The 25394-nt window shown below is 38.4% G+C and overlaps 2 protein-coding genes across 9 annotated transcripts in view; one reads left to right on the forward strand and one right to left on the reverse strand.

Annotated features, from left to right (window-relative positions):
- The window catches only part of ZAP3, a 491484-nt gene extending 488471 nt beyond the window's left edge, over window positions 1–3013 (reverse strand). For 6 of the 8 annotated variants that reach the window (XM_067155237.2, XM_067155235.2, XM_067155234.2 and 3 more), the window contains exon 1: window positions 2883–3013. The gene's annotated coding sequence lies outside the window, so the exon portion shown is untranslated. The remainder of the gene's footprint in view (window positions 1–2882) is intronic. The other 2 variants (XM_068229670.1, XM_068229671.1) reach the window with 2 other exon arrangements.
- Window positions 3014–3461: 448 nt separating this feature from the next.
- LOC136883265 (terminal uridylyltransferase Tailor) overlaps window positions 3462–25394 on the forward strand; it is a 136056-nt gene continuing 114123 nt past the window's right edge. Inside the window, exon 1 of the mRNA XM_067155476.2 lies at window positions 3462–3670. The gene's annotated coding sequence lies outside the window, so the exon portion shown is untranslated. The remainder of the gene's footprint in view (window positions 3671–25394) is intronic.

A 25394-nucleotide genomic window follows, 5' to 3' on the forward strand; every position in this document is an offset into this window, starting at 1 on the left:
CCACCCTCGTTTCCATGGCAATCATACCCCCCACTCCCTTTATCCCGCCCCGGCAGGCAGTAAACGGACCTCCCTCTAAGAATTGTCAGAATCAACTTTAGATATTAGAGGTATATTTAGTGTCAAAAATTTCATTTTTAGGGGCCATATTGAATCGAGATTTACATTTAAAAATATTATATAATAAAATAATATATAATATATTTTTTAATATATTAGAAGTATAGCTAGATGTTACCAATCAAGACCAATGGCTTTGTCACTAGCAGTCACAAGTAAGTTCCATAGTTGGCAGCCTTGTGCACCACTTGATCACGTCCACTGCCAGAAGTCAGAGAGAAAGAAACAAATTACGGTGCAATCGCGCATAGATATCTGCGATGAAAAAGCGCTGCAGTAACTGAACGTTTGCCAGTTTCGTTACAAGCCAGACATAACCAATCCAGCCAAATGGTTTGTTGCTGTTTAAGAGGGTTTAACATCTAGGTCATCAATCCAATAGTTTTACCACTAGCTTGACCTTGTACAGACAGTGGTCCACCATAATGGATCTCTAATGTATTTTCCATGAAGGGTCAACGGAATTTCTCCCAAGGACAGAATGCGTTTGCTTTTAGGCCAATGGTCTGACAAACAATGCCCCCATGACCAGATTCTATTCTATACATCCTTGACGTGTTATACAAATGTATTTAGTCACTAGCCAGGACCACAGACATTAGGAGCACTTCCAACTGTTTGTAGCATTGTCCAAGCAACTGAGTAAGACATTAGCAGAAAGAGTACCAACTTCTGTGCCATATGCATACTCCTGAACACATGCCAGTGGTGCGTACTGAAGACCTATTCCCTACTGCAGGATTAGACTCAGGTTATTTCAAAATAAAGTGTACTTTAAGATGTGCACAATATAGAGGGTACGATGTGCATTGGTATCATCCAGGTATCACAATAAAATTTGTCACAAATGGAACATAATAATTGCTTTTACACATATCAAGAGAAAAATCTCTGGCAAATTAAGAAATATTTCATTTTTGGAGTATATTATGTATGCGTACTTTACCACTTTACAAGTACATTTGGTGTTACGCTCACAGTGACACACGTATGTCTTTTGCCTTACACTTTCAACAATTTCGTGTGTGATATCTGTGGTCACTTCATTGCTTCACTTGTCAATGACATTTCATGAATTGTATCACGATATGCAATATTTAATAGGCGACAAAATGGTATGGCCAATGTACATAAGAAAAATTCAGAGGACTAGTGATTTATTGGTCCAGGGATCGAACTACTTTCGTTCGAACAGAAATAAAAATATTTATTGGTCCAGGGATCATGCTATTTTTCTGTCGACCTCCATTTTGCTGTTTGAACTGGCCGCTCTAGTCATCTGGACAAAGATAATGAGAATCTACAGACTTAGCACTTCCATTCCACAGTGCTAGCCCTGGACCTGAAGAAAGTAACAAAAGACAGCACCAGCAGCGAATGCACCAAGATAATGAGAATCCACAGACATAGCCCTCCCATTCCACGGTGATAGCCCTGGACCTGAAGAAAGTAACAAAAGACGGCACCAGCAGCGGAATACGACAAACCAGTCCTGTCTACAAGCCTTACGTATGTTTTCATATTTCTCCAATAACGACGGTATTTCTTAATTTGCCAGAGATTTTTCACTTGATATGTGTAAAAGCAATTGTTATGTTCCATTTGTGACAAATTTTATTGTGATATTTGGGTGATACTTATGCGTATCATACCCCCATAAGAACACTGCAGTGAGGTTTGGAACTGAACGCATGCTTTTTAACATCAAATCTAGTGATTAGAAATTGTATATTACCATCTCTCCCCCCACTGGCCGCCAGATAGGCTGAGCAGAGCAGTGTATTCTCCAAATACCCTCTGCAAGCCTGAATATCCATTACCACTGCCTACAGTCAAAAGCTTCAGCTCAGTATGCAGCTGTGTAGGTCTATTTTATCAAAATAGTAATATACACATCTAGCCTAACAGAGCAGAACAGGAGAGTAGTCCAGCTTCTGTTTGTTACTAACCACATTCCGAAAACGTGACCACATTTTGCACAAAATGAAGTTTATAATTCAGTATAAAACTAACAATGATGGTATACGCGTGAGAAATATTATCGTCCATATCTTAAGAAACAAGCAACTACAGCCTAAGTCAAGAGCTTATTCCAGTTTCCCGGTGTTACAGAAAGAGCCGCTCTGTTCGTACGCAATATATGGTTTTTTTTTTTTTTTTTTATCGCGCGGTCAGTAACATGTACTTTTGACTCTTACGATAAATAATCACCTCTATTCTATTATTTAAATAATAATTTTAGACTACTGCACCGTGCGCTTACGACTGCGAGTTAATAGGGAGGAAGTAATCGAGAACAGGCAGACTTTAATCATCGACCCATACTAATCAAACCTCCCCCAAGAAACATCCAAAATGGCACAAATTCTCATCCTAGCATCCACCATCCGAAAGGATGGGGCTAACCAGACTCTCTGATACAGGCAAACAACGATGACAGTAATAAAATAATAATGCCGTAATATTAACATGGTTAAATGTGCAATTGTTAAGGCATGCACACATCTTAATACTCCATATAGTACTTGAACCATGAACGTGCTAGACTTTATTTTTACATACAAACAGAATCAAAACCCTCAGTATAATATTTATAAGTTCAAACATCAATGAAACACCAACCAGCCATGACAATTCCGAAGCTTGGAACACGGAACAGCGTTTGGATAGCGTCCGGGAAAATCATTACCACCTATGCATTACAATTCTTACATTATAAAGAATATAAACAATTGTACATCAATATAATGAATTATACTTACGTCTGATAACAAATATTAGGCCCTACAATTAGTATTTTATAATTAAATCCAATAAAACGCACCGCAATATTTCACGCGTAGAGCCTATTGATGTTGAGTTCCATTTGAACAGTGATTGAATCGACCAAAATGGCTGCCTTAAGAGAGGGAAACAAAATATTACATTGCTTGACAAAGACTCTATATAGATGAAGATTTTTAGTAAAGAAATTTTACATTTTAAAATATAATGTGCAACTATTTTAATTTTCCAAAGGAATTATGTGCCTGTTTCCTATATTTATTAAATATCTCAGTTTACGATACGTTTAGCACGTTTACTAACAGTTGTAATTTTAAAGAATCTTTATATATATATATCGATAATGTATAATCTTGAACGTGGAACATTTATTGTAGCATTTATTCCTTGAAGCGGTTAGTTCCAAAGAGGATAAATAGCAAAGAGGACGCACCGCAGAACACAACCTTATACTCTTCGTTAGTGTTAGCCACCGCCGTCTCGATCCTCTGGTGATGTTAGCTCAAGCTTCTATATTGTTCTGTGTTCTGGCTCTGACTGGAAATCCAGCGGTCATCGGATCGTAAAACACTTTGGTAAAACATAACCTATTCTGTAGACAGCGGATATTAAGGTCCTTCTTTGAAAATTAATATTAGCATGTCATGGTTCAAAAATCTGACGAAAAATGTGAAATTTAGGTATTGTTTCTCGAGAAGTAATTAACTCCCCGGAAAATCTGATTTGATGCCGTATCATATTTCTTAACTCTCAGCGTCTGACGAAGGTAAGATATGTTCGTGCCTTTTGCCTACTTCATAGACATACAAAGTAACTACAATTTGTTTCAGACCCTAGCTTTTTTAGTGTTGATCGTAGTTAATAATTTCGATGCGCCACTTGTAAGGCATATTACATTACGAAGAAAGGAACGCTCGTTTCATCGCAAGAATAGTAGATTTAAGGTGGTCAGTGGATGGAACAAGAATACACGAGTTTTGTTTTATTTATATTATATAAAATAGAACATAATGTTATGAAACTTGCCCTAAGAGGGCTGAAAGAGCACCCGCTAAAGGCGGTGTATTTGAAACTCATGTTGCCCAGAGTTCGTATTTCAATCATACGAAAAACTCATACTAAATTTTGTAGCCAATATTTGAGTGCAGTTTTATACTTGAACCGCCTCGTATGTTTTCTCTCTCTCTCTAAATTCCTTCTTGTGTAGTCTCAAGTTTAAAGGGACAGCCTCTTATCTTTTAGATCCGTTTTGAAAATAGTACAAGTAGGCAACTGTGCAAGAATTGTACGCGATATTTTTCGTATTCATAACCAAACCCCATCGTGCAACAGCCCATAAAGGATGTGGCCTACCAAAGCGACCGCTGATCAGCCCGAAGGCGTGCAGATTACGAGGTGTCATGTCGTCAGCACGACGAATTCTCACAGCCGTTATTCTTCGCTTTCTAGACCGGAGCCACAATCTGACCGTCAGATAGCTCCTCAATTGTAATCACGTGGGCGATGACCTAGATGTTAGGCCCCTTTAAACAGCAAACATCATCATCGCGTAGGCCGAGTTGACCTCGAACCAGCCGTCAGATCCAGGTAAGAACCTGGAGCCTCTGGGTAAGGGGCAGTCACTCTACCCCTACACCATGGGGCTGGCATTCCAATTTATAAAGTGTCTGTATCTGTACTGAGTTTTTTCTTTTTTTTAATGAAAAACCACATGCTTCTCTCACTTTTTGAATTATCCTTTGGTATATGAAAACATTTCCTTTATCCCTGCAAATAAAAGTACTCTTGCCCTACCTGTATTCTATTTCATATTGTTTCTCCTTGTTGAAACTTTTCCTGTCACTTCTGTCTTCAACTGATCTTCATATATATACGAAATTAGAAGAAGCTGCATGTGATCAGCAGGATTTTATACATAGAAATGTGATCAGAACTTAATATCATCGTCAGAAAAGAAGAGCACTTGAATTCACCATGAAGGATAAGATTTTATGCATAAAAATGTTCTTAAGGCCTTTGCTATCACACTGCAGGCCTGGAACGGCACTATTTAGCCGACCTGTATATCAGTTTTGACGTTCTGATTGTTACCATCTATCAGTAAACCAAAGCTTCACAGGACAGGTCTAACATCCATACACAGAATCTGTGAAGTATGGTCACACATGATCTCGCTCAGGAGAGGACAGAACCTTACTTCCTCCCAGGTAGTCTCAAGAAGGAACCAGAAGAGTTAAGATCTCTTTGAGGGTTCCATATACTACACTCTCCAGCTCCATGAGTAAATGGTTAGCAAGCTGGCCCTTGGTCCAAGGGGTCCCAGGTTCGATTCCCAGTCGGGTTGGGAATTATAACCGTAATTGGTTAATTCTGATGGCTCAGGAAATGTGTGTGTGTGTGTGTGTGTGACGTCTTCATCATTACAATATTCATCCTCACAAACCTGCACCGAGCCTCTTCGGAGGCCACACGCCATTATTATATAGGCTACTGCACTAAAATGATTGGCATGGTGCTCTTAACTTCTATTAGGTTACCATTATTTAAAAGTATTAATATGTACGTCCAACCCTCATCCTGTTTCTGTATGGGTCTGGTATAAAGTGAGATGAATCTTCATTTTTACAACAGGTTGCTCTTCCTGGGAATTTTAACCGTAATTGGTTAATTCTGATGGCTCAGGAAGTGTGTGTGTGTGTGTGTGTGTGTGTGTGTGTGTGTGTGTGTGTGTGTGTGTGTGTGTGTGTGTGTGTGTGTGTGTGTGTGTGTGTGTGTGTGTGTGTGTGTGTGTGTGTGTGTGTGTGTGTGTGTGTGTGTGTGTGTGTGTGTGTGTGTGTGTGTGTGTGTGTGTGTGTGTGTGTGTGTGTGTGTGTGTGTGTGTGTGTGTGTGTGTGTGTGTGTGTGTGTGTGACGTCTTCATCATTAGAATATTCATCCTCACAAGACCTGCACCGAGCCTCTTCGGAGGCCACACGCCATTATTATATAGGCTACTGCACTAAAATGATTGGCATGGTGCTCTTAACTTCTGTTAGGTTACCATTATTTAAAAGTATTAATATGTACGTCCAACCCTCATCCTGTTTCTGTATGGATCTGGTATAAAGTGAGATGAATCTTCATTTTTACAACAGGTTGGTCTTCCTGACTTCCTCATCATAGGAGTTAGAGATGAATGTGATGTACGATAGTAGGAACGGATAGGGTGAAACCCAGTACTGGCACAGCCTACTCCTGTGAATAGTACAAGGGGTGTCTATTCAAAGCTTTGCCTCATCCAATGGACGATTCTCCATTAACAGAGTCGTAGCCCCTCACTCAATAATGGTGTGGGCATGGAATTGAATCTAGGCTTTTGCCACCCAATCTCATCATCATAGGTTGTTCTGCCATTCGGCAGGTCCAATCGTGGCTGTGAACTCCATATCTCTCAATCTTGTGCCCTTTTCTTCACTTCAGCATAACCTTCCTTTCTTTTTCTAATGCTGTCTAATAACTGATATTGTCTCCTCCTCTTCCTCGTGTTCCTTTTATCATCCCTTCAATTGCTACTCGTAGTAAGGTGTTGTCTTAGATTATGCCCTATCCAGTTTTTCTTCTATTTTGGATTACGGTCAGCATGCTCCTCACTTCTCCCACTCTCTTCAGAACTTACTCATTTGATATTTTATCTCTCCACTTTACACCTTCAATTCTTCGCCAAATCCACATCTTACATGCAATCTAGTGATTAGTAATTGTAGCCTATCGTCGTTGCCGGAACAAAACCTCTTATGTGATAACATTTTTGGAGATACTGACCCGCAGCACATACATTATGAAGAGCGAATGCCTTGACAATATTCACACAGTATTGCACCTTAGATGTGAGAACCTTACCGGCCAAAGCTCTAAGCTTAAATATTTCACATAGGAGGTTTTGTCCCGGCAGCGACGCTATACAACCACCTCTCCTACCCTGCTGGCCAACATTCTGATGGTGAAAATTTCATGACCACCAGGCGGGCTTATTTTGAAGACATTAATCATTTTTTTTTTTTTTTTTTTTTTTTAATTTTCAGTATAAAACATGTTTCATTTTAGCATTTTGACAGATTCTCTCCTAACCCGATGGTCAAATGTGTAGCATCAACGTGTTGTTCCATTTCCCCCACTATTCTTTTTCCACTGACTACCATCTATAACACTGCCTGTGCAGGAGGCTTGTTTCCTCACTGTCACTTCACAGATTGTGTGTGTGGGGGGGGGGGGGGAGCTTTTAAGATAAGATTACAATTAAGTTTGCCATGTGGATGCAGTGTGTGCCCAAGAGGTCTTTTACTTGTCTACAATTATGAAGGGTCAAAACTTTTGCTCACACTTCAAAAGTCAGTTACGTTGCCTGGGATTTAATTCCCATCATGGAAGAGTGAATTGGTCAGTTGAGGCCGGGGAAAAAAAAACAAAAAAAACACATTGTCTTTTTGTTCTTTCCTTTTTGTGCATTTATCTGGCTTTGTTCATATCCTACATCTTCCATATCTTGGAAGATCTGTCAAGGTGGAGCCTCATTGAGTGTTGAAGGCCACCCTCCTGATGAAACTGAGAAGCAGAAACAAGCTCATTTGTAGCTAAGAAGAAATTGATGTATTACTGGAATTGATGAGGTAGGAGCCAGTCTCTTTGAAGACAGCAGTGTAATGAAGATGTAGAGATTGTCCTCGTCCTTCAGCGTTTTCATTCTGCTTCTTCCTCTACTTCCATTAGCTTGTCATTGTGTTTATCCTTTAAAATGCTCCTTCTGGTATTCCTTTCTATGTTACAGAAAACTATTCTCATAAGGGACCTGAAATATTTGTCCCAAATGAGTAAATTTATAATACCAATACAGGAATCTATTAGCTGAAAAATGTATAATGTCCAATAACAGACCAATTATATTGGTATTCTTTTTTCTGTATGACATTTTATATACTAGACTCCACTCATTCAGCCGTCAATAGTCCAGCCTCTCAGTAATATGGCCTTTTGTCATGAACATAGATCAGCATCTCTGCTGTAACAAATAGACATCAAAATCTGTGCTACTAATAACTTCACACCAGCAATGTATCAGCAATTTTTTTAAAATCATGGCTATATCTACAGTAAGCCTATGAATCAATCAATCAATACTGATACAATATTGTGGCTTCAAAAAATAAGCATGTTACATTAGATATGAAGTAAAAACTTGAATTTTTACCCAGCTAGGATACTAAGCAACAGTAAAGTGCCAATTTCACTAATTTGGAATAATCAGGTTACAACAAGCAGGGCATTGGCATGTTCCACAGGTTTCCAGGAGGAGAGGAAATTGACAAAGACTTTTCTAAGTGGCTGATTGATGAAAACTGTGAAGTAGACCAGATTCCAGTCAATGAAGAAATAAAAGTTTTCAGGAAAGTAAAGATGAAAGTGATGAAGAGTAGGACATAACAGGAAAAATTTGTTACTTTCATTGTCACATTCCCCAGGGTGGCGCAGTGAAACGGGAAATTTTGAACATTAGTGTTGTCAACACTGTAGTGCCGGTAGGTTTCCGGAACCGATGCATGGTTCTGAACACGTTGCCATTTAGTTATGCAGCATTGGAGTGGTGTGGCACATACCGTGTCTGTGAGAGCGTATTACAGCAGGGTGATACTGTTGTGCAACGATTATTTCAACAGCATTACCAGCTTGGATGTCATGGATGTGTGCCGTGCAACGATTATTTCAACAGCATTACCAGCTTGGATGTCATGGATGTGTACCATCTGCTCATGCAATTACAGCGTGGGTGCATAATTTTGAAGAAACTGGTTCAACCTTGAAACGGAAGCCTCCAGGAGGCGTTTGAACAGTACGTACACCTGAGAGCGTGCAGCTGTTCAAGTTTCCATTGAGAGGAGCCCTTGTCGCTCCATTCGACAACATGCTTCTGCGCTAGAGACCGGGCGACGAGGCATACAAAGAATACTGCACAAATTCAAGTTCCATCCCTACAAGTTACAGATTGTGCAGAAATTAAATCCACAAATTCTGTCTCGTGTAAGGAGTTTAGCAAACAGGTGTTGGCTAAAATCAGTGAGGACGCCAATTTCCTCAACATATGGATGTCAGGCAAAGCCCACATCCACCTTAACGGATACATAAACAGAATTTTCATTACTGGGCACAGGAAAATCTTTGAGAATTACATGAGCGTCCATCACATAGCGCCAAGGTCACAGTATGGTGTGTTGTTTCACGTCATGGTGTTGATGGTCCTTACTTTTTTGAAGATGAGGGTGGCATTGCAACAACAGTAATATTTGCTCAGTATGTTGATATGCCTGAAACATTCTTTACACAGAGACTGCATGCTCTGTACATCGAAAACTTGTGGCTTCAGCAGGAAGGAGCCACATTTTGTAATGAAAACATAAATGGCATCCTGTATACATGTACCTTTTACCGAGCTCGATAGCTGCAGTCGCTTAAGTGCGGCCAGTATCCAGTATTCGGGAGATAGTAGGTTCGAACCCCACTGTCGGCAGCCCTGAAAATGGTTTTCCGTGGTTTCCCATTTTCACACCAGGCAAATGCTGAGGCTGTACCTTAATTAAGGCCACGGCCGCTTCCTTCCCACTCCTAGCCCTTTCCTGTCCCATCGTCGCCGTAAGACCTATCTGTGTTGGTGCGACATAAAATAACTAGCAAAAAAAAAAAACATGTACCTTCGTCAATAAAAATATTTTTTCCTATGTTTATTTGTGCAAAATACATTACTTCATAATTTCCAGTTTCCTTGCACCACCCACTGCCCAACTTGTTTCAAAATACTTGCAAGGGCCATAGTGGTCACATACATATGCATAATTTTACTTTGCAGCAGTCCCTTAGCTTGCCTGGTGATATAACTGAAGTAGATGTGTAGCAGTCATGTGAACCACCCCAGCTTGATGGAAATATCATGTGGTGGTCCCTAGTGACCACCTTGGCAATAAACATGTTAACCAAGTGTAGTAAGTGTTCACCTAAATATCTCCATCATACACTGTAAACTGGCCCTCCTAATAATTCTACTGGTCATGATATCATTATTCAACGAATATATATGGTATGCTGTGTCACGTTATGGCATCGATGGTCCTTACTTTTTTGTAAATGAAGATGGCATTGCAACAACAGTAACATTTGCTCGGTGTGTTGATATGCCTGAAACATTCTTTACACCGAGACTGCATGCTCTTTACATCGAAATTTTTTTATATATATATCAAGAGAGATACCATCTGACTGGCTGAATTCAACATTTACACCACTCCCGAAGAAGTCCATCTCTTCTCAATGCGATGACTATCATATGATTAGTTTGATGTCTCATGTTCTTAAAGTATTCTTGCGAATTATTCATACTCAGTCCGGCTCCATCGCTAAATGGGTAGCGTGCTGGCCTTTGGTCACAGGGGTCCCGGGTTCGATACCCAGCAGGGTCGGGAATTTTAACCATCATTGGTTAATTTCCCTGGCACGGGGGCTGGGGGTGTGTGTTGTCTTCATCATCATTTCATCACTATCATGACGCGCAGGTCGGCTATGGACGTCAAATCAGAAGACCTGCACCTGGTGAGCCAAACCCCTCCTGGGATCTCCCGGCACTAAAAGCCATACGCCATTTCATTTCATTCATACTCAAATATATAATAAACTAGCAAGATACCCGTGCTTTGCTACTGTTTTATACTGAAATTTATAATTGAATGCATATTGTTTTAGATATACAATCCGCCGAGATTCGCGATCTGACTCGTTTTCTAATATATTACGGCAAGTTTCCTCCGATTTTTCAATCTTTCTTTCCAGCAATCGATTTCGTACTTCCCGGGCTAGGTCTAGGTAATCCCCCCCGGTCAGTTGGGTACCTAAATCTTTGCCATCTTTTCCTATAAGCATTTCTAATATGGATCAAATCCTTCAGCAGATCCGGCGTGGTGTCGTCTTGGGTGCCTTGGTGGTACTGAACCCGAGCCCGGACTGCATTCTTTGTCATTACCCGTCCGGGACCCGTTTCCAGCGCGGTCCGCACATTTGACAACGGTCCAGAACATTATTATTATTATTATTATTATTATTATTATTATTATTATTGTTGTTGTTGTTGTTGTAGATTTTCTGGACCCCACAGCAAGATGCAAGCCCGCTACTTGGCGGTAAATTACATTTGCTGCCATTGTCATTGTTGACAATGTGACCAGAACCATTGTCGCGCGTAGGCATGTGTGTGGGATTTCTGGCGATACAAATTACATACTTCCGTGCATTATTGACCTTATTATAGAGGTGAACAATTTGACGGTCAATCTCATTCCTATCATTTATTTCAAATGTGTTTAAATTTTTATTTATATGCCAGGAGAATCTACTATAATCTAAGAACGTTCTCCGAAGGAAAAGATGGCTGTTGAAAACGAACCCAGGAAAGATTAAAAATGACCGGTTTATGATCAGATTAAGTACAACGAAAATCTACAGCCTGTTTCCAGTCATTCGACAGGGTCAGGAATGGAATGAATAAAGTCCCATCTAGCGGCGACAATAGGAATTGTGCCGGCTGCCGAAGCACTCCTCTGGGGCAATGATCGATGAATGACAAATGAAATGAAATATTGGACAGTGTTGCTGGAATGAATGATGACAGGGAAAACCGGAGTATCCGGAGAGAAACCTGTCCCGCCTCCGTTTTGTCCAGCACGAATGTCACATGGAGTGACCGGGATTTGAACCACGGAATCAAGCTGGGAGAGGCCGGCGCGCAGCCGCCTGAGAAACGGAGACCCCTTATACGTACATTATGAACAGTAAAATAAATTGGTCTCACCTCCTTTTACACCCCAGCGCCGTTCTGTTTATTTAACCCCTCCCCCAAAAATTAAAATAAGGCATGTTTATTTATGTTTAAAGGAGATTCCAAACACCAATGTTCACGTCTATTACCTTCAGTTTTGAGGTATAAGTATCCCATAAAAATAATTCACTTTCTTTCCCTTCCTTCCACACTCCTCGCCCCCCACCCCCCTAAGTAAATTTTCCGGCAAAAAATACTTGTTTCTTTAATAGTAAGGGATCTTCGAAATACAAATTATCAAGATTCTAACTTCTTCAGTTTTGATTTATATATCCTAATGAAAGGAATTCAACTCATTTTCACTCCCGCCCCCCAAGATGGTTTCCCCCCCAAAATGCGGTTTTCTTTGTTTTTAATGGAGATCCAAATACCAATATTCACGTCTGTAACATCTTCATTTTTGAGATATCAGTAGCCTAATTAAAGGAATTCAACACCATTTTCAGTCACTTTTACCCCCCCCCCTCGACCCAAGTGGTATTTCCGAAAACTAAAAATACACGTTTCTTGACATTTAATACAGATAAAAAATACCATTTTCCACTTCTGTAACATGTTAAGTTTTTTGAGGTATACCGGTACTGTAGAAATTCTCATTTTAAAATTTCACCCCTTTTTAGTTCCCCTTAAGTGGAGTTTCCAAAAATGTTTCTTTAAATTTACAGGAGATTCCAAATACCCACTCTTTACAGATATTCTGTAGATATAATCTTTCAAAATTTGTCACTCCTGTTTAACCGCCATTAATTGGATTTTCCAAAAACAAAAAATAACGTGTTTCTTTATTTTTAAAGGAGATCCCATATGCAAATTTTAAGTTCTGTAATATCTTCAGTTTCTGAAATATATGTATCCTCATTAAAGGCATTCAACCCATTATTCACCCTTTTACACCCTCCTATTGGGATTTACAGAAAACAAAAAAATACGTGTTCCTTTATTTTTAAAGGAGATTCTAAATACCAATTTTTATATCTGTAAACTTTTAAAGTTTTAAGATGTAGACACACTCATTTTTAAAATTCACCCCCCTTTTCACCTCCCCATTATTTGTATTTTCCAAAAACGAAAAAATACCTGTTTCTTTATTTTTAAAGTAGATACCAAGTACCAGTTTTCAGGTCTGTAATATCTTCAGGTTCTGAAATATAAGTAGCCTCATTAAAGTCATTCAACACCTTTTTCACCCTTTTCCACCCTTCCTATTGGGATTTTCCAAAAACAAAAGCATAAGTTCTTCTTTATTTTTAAAGGAGATCTAAATACTAATTTTTACATCTATAAACTTTAAAAGTTTTGAGATATAGATACACTCATTTTAAAAATTCACCCCCCTTTTCACCCTCCCAATAATTGGATTTTCCAAAAACAAAAAAATATGTGTTTCTCTATTTTTAAAAGAGATGAAAAGTACCAATTTTCAGGTCTGTAATATCTTCAGTTTCTGAGATATAAGTACCGGTATCCTGATTAAAGGCATTCAACCCCTTTTTCACCCTTTTCACCCCTCCTATTGAGATTTTATGAAAACAAAAAAATACAGGTTTCCTTATTTTGAAAGAAGATTCTAAGTACCAATTTTTACATCTGTAAACATTTAAAGTTTTGAGATATAGATACACTCATTTTAAAATTTCACCCCCTTAGCGACGGAATATCCAAAAATCCTCTCTTAGCGAGCACCTACATCTTAATATGAATATATCCCCAAAATTTCATTTCTTTACGTCCAGTAGTTTTGGCTCGGCGATGATGAATCAGTCAGTCAGTCAGGACAAGTTATTTTATATATATAGACTAGCTGATGTACCCGTGCTTCGCTACGGGATTCTCAGAAAGACTGACTTTGTGGTTTTCCTAACTGAAATCAACATAGGTCATTACAAAAACGTGAGTATGAATGTAGCGATTAAAAGCAATGCTATCATATAAAATACTCGATCAAATGGAAAGCCGCATGTTTTATTACTTTTAACGAACAGTGCTGCGGTTAGATTGCGGTGCCAATCTAATACTCCAAAGTTCCAGAGCTGGAATGACCAGGCCGCAGATTGCCATGAACACTCATCTGCCATTATTCTGCTAAATATGCACACTGTTCATTCCAATCAGTGCCTCAAAAGAGGGGTTGAATAGCCTGAATGCTATGATGATCCAGTGTGTTACGTACCAGTAGTATCAGAAAATTTATAAACCAGGGGAATGGCATACTAAAGAAGAAAGTTATCTAACTCCCCAGCTACTTCCCATCAATATTCAGGCAGGCTGTTACACTCTGTACGACTGGGCGAGTTGACCATGTGGTTAGCGGTGCGCAGGTGTGAGCTTGCATCCGAGAGATAGTGGATTCGAACCCCATTGTTGGCAGCGCTGAAGATGGTATTCCGTTGTTTCCCACTTTCACACCAGTCAAATGCTGGGCCTGTACCTTAATTAAGGCCTAAGGCACTCCCAGCCCTTTCCTATCCCATCGTCACCATAAAATTTATGTCGGTGCAACATAAATCAAATAAAAAAATACTCTGTACGCAGCAGTAATCCTATCTACCGGAGATAAGGGGCAACAGAAGCCACAAAGCACATCACGACAAACAATGGTCAATGTACTGTTATTGTTGATCAATGTTATGAGATTTCTATATTGTAGGCCTTCACATTTAGTTTTCTTTCGACTCTGTGATTTGTAAAATATTTTATACCGTAAACTGTAGTTTCTTATTCTCCGACTTTACATACCGATTTTCATTAAATACTGTTTAACCATTTTCTCGTTACTCGGCGCTGATAGGGGCTTAGTAACAAAAATCCAAATTCATGAATATCTTTGTGATCATAGCCAGTACGGCAACAATGTATAAGACATGAATAATAGGTAATTTAATACTATATAACCTTAGTTATGTAGCATTCATCAATTACACCTCTAATAAGAAATATTTGAGAATTAAATTTTAGGCCTTCCCCTAAACTACCATTTCACTCAGCGTGAATCAAATAATTTACAGCCTAGACTATAGCGCCTTATTTCCTGACTTTGCATACTGATTTTCTTCAAGATAGGACTACTAATAACAATATTTGAGAATTAAATTTTAGGCCTTCCCCTAAACTACGATTTTTCGCAGCATGAATACAATTATTGATAGACGAAATTGTAGCAACTTATTTCCCAACTTTGCATACCCATTTTCTTTAAAATACGACCACTAATAATATAAATAGTTGAGAATTCAATTTTAGGCCTTCCCGTAAACTACCATTTCAGTCAGCGTGAGTAAAATGATTTATAGCCTAAATTATAGAGGCTCATCCCCCAACTTCACATACCGATTTTCATTAGACCACTAATAACATAAATAGTTGAGAATTCAATTTTAGGCCTTCCCCTAAACTACCATTTCACTCAGCGTGAGTAAAATGATTTATAGCCTAGATTGTAGAGGCTCATACCCTGACTTCACATACCGATTTTCATTAAATTCTCTTCAACCGTTTTCTCGTGATGCGTGTACATACATACAGACAGACAGACAGAAATTACGGAAATGAAAAAAGTGCATTTTCTTGTTACTATGGACATGACCGATACAGAAATACCATTATTTTCAAATTATGAGCAATGTACAGACAAAACTCTTATTTTATATATATAGATGTGAATCTTACATGGAACATAATCGTTTGGTTTCTGAAATGGTGTTGGTACACAGGAGGCACTCTTCTTAAATGTAATTATGCAGATATGCCGGGATATGAATGTTGAATGCTTGTTTTATAGATTACATTGGTATTGACCATGAACTACACATAATCAGTAACCTGTACTGGAATCAAACTGCAGATGTCAAAACCGAGCAAGGAAATTCAGAAACAGCTTCTATCAGAAAAGGTGTCTGTCGGGGTTGTGTATTGTCACCTCTTTTGTTTAACATTTATTCTGAGGTAATTTTTAAGAAAACTCTGGCAGAATATGAAGGGATCAAGATAAATAGGGAAGTTATTAACATCTGGTATGCAGATGACACTGTTGTCATAACAGATGATTTACCCACCCTTCAGTGCATGATAAATTGCTTTGTTCAGCATAGTGAAGAATTTGGCTTATATGTTAACCTTTCCAAAACAAAAATGGTGTTTTTTTAAACAGTCAATATGGGCAAATCTCACAATGAAAGGTCATATAGTAGAGCAAGTGTCCTTCTCCAAATACTTCGGCACCGTGCTGAACGACCAATGTGATTCCTAACGAGAAATAAAATCTAAAATTGAGCTGGACAGAAAGCATGTCATTACCACGAAGACATTCTTTGTAAGGCCAGATATCGGTCCGCACGTACGAATCCGCATGATTCGCTGTTCTTCTATATGGATGTGAAAGCTGGACCCTGGCTCCAAGCACTAAAAAATGTATAGATGTCTTTGAAATATATCGCTGTCTCTTGCACATACCTTGAATATTGAAAATTTCAAATGTTGAGGTCCTTCATTGGATGAAAAATAAAAAAAAACTGTTACTTATTATAAAACTAAACGTAGGGCATGTTTTGAGGGACGAGCGGTATCAATTATTACAGCTAATTATTGAAGGTAACATACAAGGAAAACGGTCCATTGGTAGACAGAGAAATTCATGGCTGAAGGACATTCGATGATGTCACAGATTTACATCGATAAGCTTTTCATGTTGCATTGTCGGATCAGTGCTACATGGATTGCCAACCTCTGTATGGAGTCAGCGTCTTAAGAAGAAGTGAGTCTCTTTTTTTACCTGGCTTAATTTGGCTTTCAAGTTTTTATTTATGAAATCCTAATTTTTTCCCTATCAATATGAAGCAAAAACTTGAACTTTTACCCACCTAGGACACCAAGCTACAATAAAGAGCCAATTGCTGTAATTTGTAATAATCAGCTCCCAGCAAACAGTGCATATATGACTTTGACTGTTGGGAAGGAACAAACCAGTGTCAAAGTTGTATATAGAGAGATAGAAACATAAGGACCATGTAATAGGATGAATGCAATGACAGGTCAGTAGAAGAAGAGGGAAGAAAAAAAAGCATGAAATGTCATAGACTCTCCTCATTAATTCCAGTTGTTCTACATCAATTTTTTTCTCAGCCCCCAACAAGCTCATTTCTGCTTCCCATCTTCATCAGAAGGGCAGACAGTGAAATCCAGTCGGGGGGCAGTCTGGATATGGGAGATGTAGGGTAAGAAGGTCGGATAAACACAGGAAAGAGCCAAAAGATAAATATTAATGCAGATTGTAAAATACTTGGTCTAGAGTTGTAGCACTATATATCAAACACTTAAGGTCATCTCCATGAAAAATTGATCGCTATTTTCTGCCAGCGAAGAACAGACCTCTGAAGGAACGAAAAAACCTTAACAGAACATCCATTGATTACAACTAGCTTATTCTGACTTAAAATGTATAATTTATAGGTTTGAGGTGCCCTTAAATGCAACAGTTATATTCCTCCATATATCAAAACAGTCTGCATTATATATTGATCAGTGAGGTTTTAATTATCAAATATGATTTTTATATATCGAACAACAAGGTTTTAAATACCAAACAGAACTATTTATTATAAATCACATTACCTTTAGACATTATATGGTTGTAATAACATGAACAAAATAGAATGATACTTAAATATAAATCACAAACGTAGAGGAAGCAGTTAATAAATATTAAAATATCCTGAGAAACACAGTTTATCTGTATCTTTCCACAGAGAGTGGAACATGTCTTTAGTCTTTCTTGTTTATTTTCTTTCTCTTCAATTCTTCCCAGTACTCCTTCATAGATATCGCATATGTTTTCCTTAATCTAAATTGAATAGGATTTTCTGGTACTTGAAGAACTATGAAAAAATCTTTGAAAGAATCATCACTACTACTTGAGGTGGGTGAGCAAGCAGGTTCTGAAGTGATTTCGTCTTTTGAAGTTTTACAATACTCCACTCTTCAAAACGACTGCACCAGGAGGATCCTTCTTGGAAGAAGGTACATACACCTCTAAACATTCATCACTCCACATGAAATTACGATTGTATCTGCCCTGATCATCGTTTATTTCTCATTCTTCTGACGGTGAACTGTCTGTCATAGTTTCATTTTGATTAGTTGACATTTTTTCATGTGTTGCGTTGTACCGAATTGTGACACTTTTCCAATAAGCGTACAAATATGGTTCACCATGTTTTTCTCCATCACTGAACTTATTTTGCAAGGAGGCAAGAATTTTTCCAGATCATCAAGCACAAACTTTAACTTCTAATTGGAAGTGGTAGGAGAAGGGCTGCCCTCATCACTCTCTTGCTGTTGCCTTCCCACCCTGGGGTCTTTAAAATATCTGCAACACATTTAGAGTAGCCCACAGTGTTGGGAGCTAGTGGATAGAGATTACATTTACGAAAGGCACTTTTCACAATATCTGGCCTAACTTTCTTTAACATGGGTGTAAAATTGACCTTGGTTACTGATGCCCCAAGAGTTTGCATTTTCTCATCTTGAACAGCATTTTCCCATGCTCACTTTAGATGTGCAAATACCCCCACATCTGCCGGTTGAAGAAGATCGGGGGTGGTAGGGAAAAGGTAGTACAGTATTATTCCATGGTCATGACACTATTCACTGACTTGAAGGGATAAATGACTCCTGTGTCCATTAAGAAAGAGATTAACAGGAAGTGTAATTTTCTCTACCTCTAGCCATGACCTAAAGTGTTGAAGGTAGTTCAGAAATATTGGCAAAATTTTATGGACTACATGAACTACTAGGGATCAAGGGCTGGTAGAGTATAAAATTAAAGAAATTGAGGCACAAAATGGAATGTTTGGGATCTAAAATGTTTGTTGGTTTTATCTTATAAATGGGGGGGCAACTGTATTTATCGACAGTGAGAACCTATGGAAATTGACAGGATTGTCAAAGTGTTTAGCACATCGTAAAAGAAATCTATGACCAATGAGAGTTCAAATTCAGGTCTTTTCAAACTACAGATAGTCACCTCAGCAGGCACAACCACAGAAATGCAGACTTTGGCGCAAATGTAAACCATAGTACAAATTAAAATCATCAACACCCTATTAATTTTCAGTGACATTCGATATTGTATTGTTTTTGTCTTGAATGAACGACCTTTCAATATTATAAAATGGGATTCAAATATCAAACCGTATTTTATTTTAGAAATAAATATAAATATAGGTGAAAACTCACAACACAAGAAATTAGCAAATGTGTATTTATGTTAATACAACATATTATTTAAAGGGTATACTTTTAAGCCTCCCCTGTGAACCATGTGACTTTGTCTTGCACATTCCAATGAAGCAGATAGCCGAACCATAGATGCAACCATATCGGAGCTTATCTGTCGAGAGACGAGACTAATGAATGTTTCATCGAAAGAGGGGTAGCAGCCTTTCAAAAGTTGCAAGAGTGGCAGTCTGGATGATTGACTAAAATGGCCTTGTAATATTATTTTAACGTGACCTAGCCAAGTTGTTTCTGCTACATGGCTGAAAGCAATGGGGAACTACAGCCGTAACTAACTCCAGAGGACATGCAGCTCTCTGTGTATGAATGAATGATGTAATGATGATGGCTTTATCCCGGGTAAAATATTCCAGAGGTAAAATGGTCTCCCATTCGGATTTCCGGGTGGGGACTACACAGGAAGGGGGCAATCATCAGGAAGATTAATACTGACATTCTGCGATTCAAAGCATGAAATGTTAGGGGTTTGAATTGTAAGTTAGAGAATCTGAGGAAGGAAATGAATAGACTAAAATTAGATGTAGTTGGTATAAGTGAAGTACATTGGCAGGAGGAGCAGGATTTTTGGTCATGTAACTACAGAATTATCAACACAAAATCAAACACTGAAAATGCAGTTGTTGTTTTAATAATAAGAAAATAGGTCAGTGGGTAAGCTACTACGGCCAGCATAGTGAACAAACCATTGTTGTCAAGATAGACACCAAGCCAATACCCACCACAATAGTGCAGAACTATATGCCTACTAGTTCAGCAGATGATGAAGAAATTGAAAGAATATATGAAGAGAGAGATTTAATACTACATTTAAAAGGAGACGAGAATCTATTTGTGATGGGAGCCTGGAATCCAGTGGTAGGCGAAGGAAGAGAAGGTAATACAGTAGGAGAATTTGGACTGAGACAAAGGAATGAAAGAGGAAGTTGGCAAGTTGATTTCTGCACTGATCATAATTTAGTCCTGGCTTATACTTGGTTCAAACACAACAAACGACAACTGTACACGTGGACAAGACAAGGAGACATAGAAAGGTATCAAATAGACTGCATTATGATTAGGCAGAAATTTAGAAAGCAGATGTTGAATTACAAGATGTTCCCAGGAACAGATGTGGAACCTGACTGCAACGTGGTGGTCATGAAATGTCATCTGAAGTTGAAGAATTTGAAGAAAGGAATGCACGAAGATGGAATGTAGATAAGTTGAAAGAAAAAAGAGTGAGGGATTGTATCGAGAAACATGTTGCACAAGAACTAAATGAAAAGGCTGGATGAAACACAGTAGATGAAGAGTGGACAGTTGTAAACGAGGAGTTCAGTAAGGCTACTGCAGAAAAGTTGGAAAAAAAGAATTAGTGGGTAGCTCTGGAGATATTAGACCTGATTGATGAACAGAGAAAATACAAAAATTCAAAAAATGAAGAGGGCAGAAAAGCATACGGGCAATTAAAGAATGAAGTAGATAGAAGGTGCAGATCAGCTTAGGAAGAATGGCTGAAAGAGAAGTGCGAAGATATTAAAGGTTGTATAGGTGCAGTAAAAGATGCTGCATACAGGAAAATCAAGGAAACCTTTGTAGAAAGGAAAACAAGGTGTGTGAATATTAACAGCTCAAATAGTAAACCACATCTGGGGAAAGATGGCAGGAACTTATTAAACAATTGTATCAGGGGAGAAAAGTAGATGATAATGTCCTGGAACAAGAAGAAACTGTTGATGCTGATGAAATGGGAGACCTAGTTTTGAAGTCAGATTTTGACAGAGCCTTGAGAAACCTGAATAGGAACAAGGCACCTGAAATTGATGACATACTCACAGAATTACTGACTGCCTTAAAAGAAACCACCCTTGGGATAGTTCGCTTAGTGTGTTAGATGTATGACACAAGAGAAGTGCCATCCAGTTTTAGACAGTGTTGTTATACCTGTTCCCAAGAAATCAGCTTCCAAGTGTGAAATCTACTGCATTATTAGTTTAGTATCTCACCCTTGCAAAATTTTAACATGTATTATTCACAGAAGAATGGAAAGACAAGTTGAAACTGAGTTGGAGAAGATCAGTTCGGCGTCAGAAGAATTGTAGGAACACATCAAGCAGTCCTGACCTTACGTCTGATCTTAGAGGTTGTTGCATAAAATAAATTTCATTGCAAAGCCTGAATTGTCATTAGTATACTTTTCAAAAGGTACAGTCAAAGGTTCCGCCTTTACAATACTAAAAAAAATTTTTTGTTTAATTAGCAATTAATAAATGTCAGGACATGTTTCGTCCTTCTTGGTGGACATCATCAGCCGAAATAATTGTAAGAATAAGTAAAATAGGCAAATACAAATACACATTAAAATACGATTCAGGTTACCAAATACGTCTGTTAAAATGCATGATAAAAATTTGTAGATTGGAAAATGTTCTTAAAATGCTGGAGCACAAATGTTTGGTTCTGTTAAAATGAAGATATTAAATACACATGATAGCTCAAATAGAATACGATGATCAAGCTCTTCTTGTTGGCGTGATATTGTTAATTCTTGGTTAGGTTATGAGGCAGGTGGAATATTTGACTGTAAGTACATGCATGGAGAAAACTTGTGTTGTGGTTGAGTATTCCTAGAATGAAAACGACAGCTATTAGCAACGTTAAGAGTAGGCAAGGTTGAAGCCTCTTATAATTACAAGTAAGATTGAATTAATATGTGACATATCTGACTACTTACGTCCTGGTCTGCCCAAGAGTGGTTATGTTCGATACATGTGTTACTGTTGACAGCTGACAGAAGGTGAACTGTGGAGGCTATGTGTGATGAAAGCTAGTTTGAAGGGAGAGTAGGGGAAGGTTGGATCCAGTAAGTGGCGGGCAAGTATGTAAAAGTTTGTTGTGAGGCTTGTTCATGGAGAAACTGTTGAATAATACTTCAAAAAGCACATTCACAGTTTCTGAAATTTCATTTAAATTGTGGCAAGATTGCATTTTTGGTCTATGTTAATGAAGATGTTTTCTAACATTGACCATTGCCCTTATTATTAAAAGCAAAGATTTTTTAAGTCCTGGTGTATTGAAGTGAAAGGGTGATTGCTTTCTGTTACATGGGTACTCGTGGTGGAATATTTGTTGGTCTGGAGGCATTGACATGTTCTTTATATGTAATTAAAAAGTTTCTTCCAGTTTGACCAACGTAACTCGCTGAACATTACTTACAATTTAACATGTATACACCTGATTTGTGGTATTTGTTATTGATGTTATTGACTTTGTACTGGTTATAGAAGAGATTAGCATTGTTTTTGATTGGTTTATGAGCAATGTTGACATTATGTATCTTAAGAATGTTTGTGATTTCATAAATATTTCTATTGGTGTAAGTGAAGATGGCATAGTTATCTGCTTTCCTTTTTGTCTCTCTGAGCAGAGTTTAGGTGGATTTGTTTCACAATTTTACTTTCAATCCTGTCTACGAAATATGTGCCAAAACCATTTTTTCTCGCAATAAAGCAGATGGTGTTGCGTTCTTTCCTTTGATTCGTGTCAAATAAAGGGACATTAATAGCTCTTTGAATTAGGCTGTAAAATGTTGCTCGTTTTTGAGAGTCCGGGTGCATAGAATCTTGGCGAATGGTGTTTACAGTTTGGGTAGGCTTTCTATAGATGTTATAGGAAAGTTTGTTTGAGCTGCTATTAATGGTGAGATCTTTTTATTAGATATAAAGAATGAATCAATGCCTCCAGACACAACAGATATTCCGCCATGAGTACCCATGTAACAGAATCCAATCATTTCACTTCAATAGAGCAGGACTTAAAAATTCTTTGCTTTAATAATAAGGGCAATTTACTTAACATCTTAGAAAACATTTTCATTAACATTGACCAAAAATGCAATCCTGCTCACAATTTAAATAAAATTTCAGAAACTGTGAATGTTCTTTTCAAGGCATTATTCAACAGTTTCTCCATGAACAAGCCTCACAACAAACTTTTACATACTCGCCCCCCACCCACTGGATTCAAACCTCCCGTACTCTCCCTTCAAACTAGCTTTCATCACACATGGCCTCCACAATTTACCTCCAGTCAGCCGTCAACAGTAACACATGTATCGAGCATAACCACTTTTGGGCAGACAAGGACGTAAGTAGTCAGATATAAGATAGAGTTTGAGGGATGTTCCACCATTCAACACATTGTAAAATATATTAAATTTATTGGGCGAAGACCGGTTTTGACTCTCTTGGAGTCATCATTAGTTCTTGTTGAATATCAAATCAAGGGGAATCTGATAACAATCATCATTAGGGTTGCCTAGATACAGCTCAGTTGGTTGACATAAGACATCATAATAAAAATTGCGATTGCCTGAAAACACATCAATGGGTTGCAAAACATTACCTTGAATTGCAACGTACATATGGTAAGCAATACTTATAACTTAAAAAGTTCTTAGTTCTGGTTTAAACTGCCGTGTGTTCATGGAACAGAGAACACTGGAAACATATGTGCTGGTTGAAAATATACACAAATCGATATGAAACAGTTATAATGATATGAAATCCAGCTGAGCAATTTTTTATCTTCTCCCTTTATTGTATAAAATCCAGTTGTTTTGCACAGCCACATCTAGCATCCACATGAACAAATGCCAGTACCATTTTTTTGCCTCGTATCCCAGTGCGATAGCAGGCAACATTCTGATCCATCTGGACAGTGTCTCCCATAAAGGTTTTGTATTTGGCGACCAGCCTTGGCCTTGGAATCATTACATTTTGCTTTTGCTGCAGTGAGTATCTCTTCACTTGACCGACTTCTTGTGCACCACATGAAAACAAGATCATTGTGACCACGGAGGAGTTATCCATCCACCGGACATAAAGCAGTCCATCATTCTTCTCTAATGCTGTCTCATAAGTCCCACGATCCTTTTTGGAAAATATTTGCTTGTTTTCCAGAGGACATCCTTTAGGAATTTGATTTTCTCAAATAGTACCAATGGCAGAATAGCCACAATACTTGAGAAAAGAGAAAAGTCGTACACTAGAAAATAAATTGTCCATAAAGAAGGTGTGGCTTAGTTCCCTTTTCTTATCTGGAACTTCCTCAAGCAGAACAGTAGGGGACTTGCAGCCCTACCAAATAACTTGTCATAGTATGCATTAGATTTTTGTCCTTTACCCTGGTGCAACTCAAAATTCCACTAAATATCCGTCCTTGGTGTTCAGCTCCACATCTTGTACCCGAAAGTAATGGGCTTACCACAAATGAATTGTTTGCACCTATGGCGGACAAAATATTTCACCATACATTCATCAAATGATAGGTGTTCCTCAGGTATGAAATTATCAATACATCTGTTCTTTAACTTTTCCATTATAGGCCTTATTTTCCATGCCTTATCATTAGGGTCAATTCTAGAGTTATCTGTAAAATGCAGAAACCTACAGATTTGAAAAAATCGGTCTCTTCTTATTGACTGAGAAACTGCCAGGTTCTTCAAGTCATCATTCGAATCCCAGAAGTGCCTTTTAGAAGGCATGTTATTGTAGCCACTGACATATAGAATGGCAATGAAGCAGCGTATTTCTTCTGCTGTTATCTTTGGGTCCTGATAGTTCAAAAATAATGCATAGCATCTGGTTTCCTCCACTAAATGTTCTGTGAATTCGTCGTCTATAAACAATTCAAAAATTTCAATTACTGACAAGTGTTCATATCTTCAATAATCTGGAATGGGGAATGCAGTAGGTTTATCAATGTCTAAATCAGCTCCTTTCTCCCATCGCGTGTCAAATGTTTCCCTCTCAGCGACCCATTTGATAACATTTTCAGATATTGGGGTAGATATAATTTCAGGTGAAGCTGCCTCTAGTGTGGGTGGCTCTACTGATGGGCTGTACTCGTTTTCGTCCACACCTATTCTTTCTTTGTTGGATAACTTTATTTTAGCGTTAGCCGGTAATTGACGAGACGTCAGGTTGTCAGCTAATCCACCTTCAACCGGGCAAGTTGGCCATGCGGTTAGAGGCGTGCGGCTGTGAGCTTGCATCCGGGAGATAGTGGGTTCAAATCCCACTGTCGGCAGCCCTGAAGATGGTTTTCCATGGTTTCCTATTTTCACACCAGGCAAATGCTGGGACTGTAACCTAATTAAGGCCACAGCCGCTTCCTTCCAACTCCTAGGGCTTTCCTATCCCATCGTCGCCATAAGACCTATCTGTGTCGGTGCGACTTAAAGCCACTAGCAAAAAAAGAATCAACCTTCATCCTCATTTCCAGAATCCTCATCTGTGTCTATATTTGGTATTGGTGGTTCAATAAACAC

Source organism: Anabrus simplex, chromosome 11 (genome assembly GCF_040414725.1).
Source record: "Anabrus simplex isolate iqAnaSimp1 chromosome 11, ASM4041472v1, whole genome shotgun sequence".
NCBI lineage: Eukaryota > Metazoa > Arthropoda > Insecta > Orthoptera > Tettigoniidae > Anabrus > Anabrus simplex.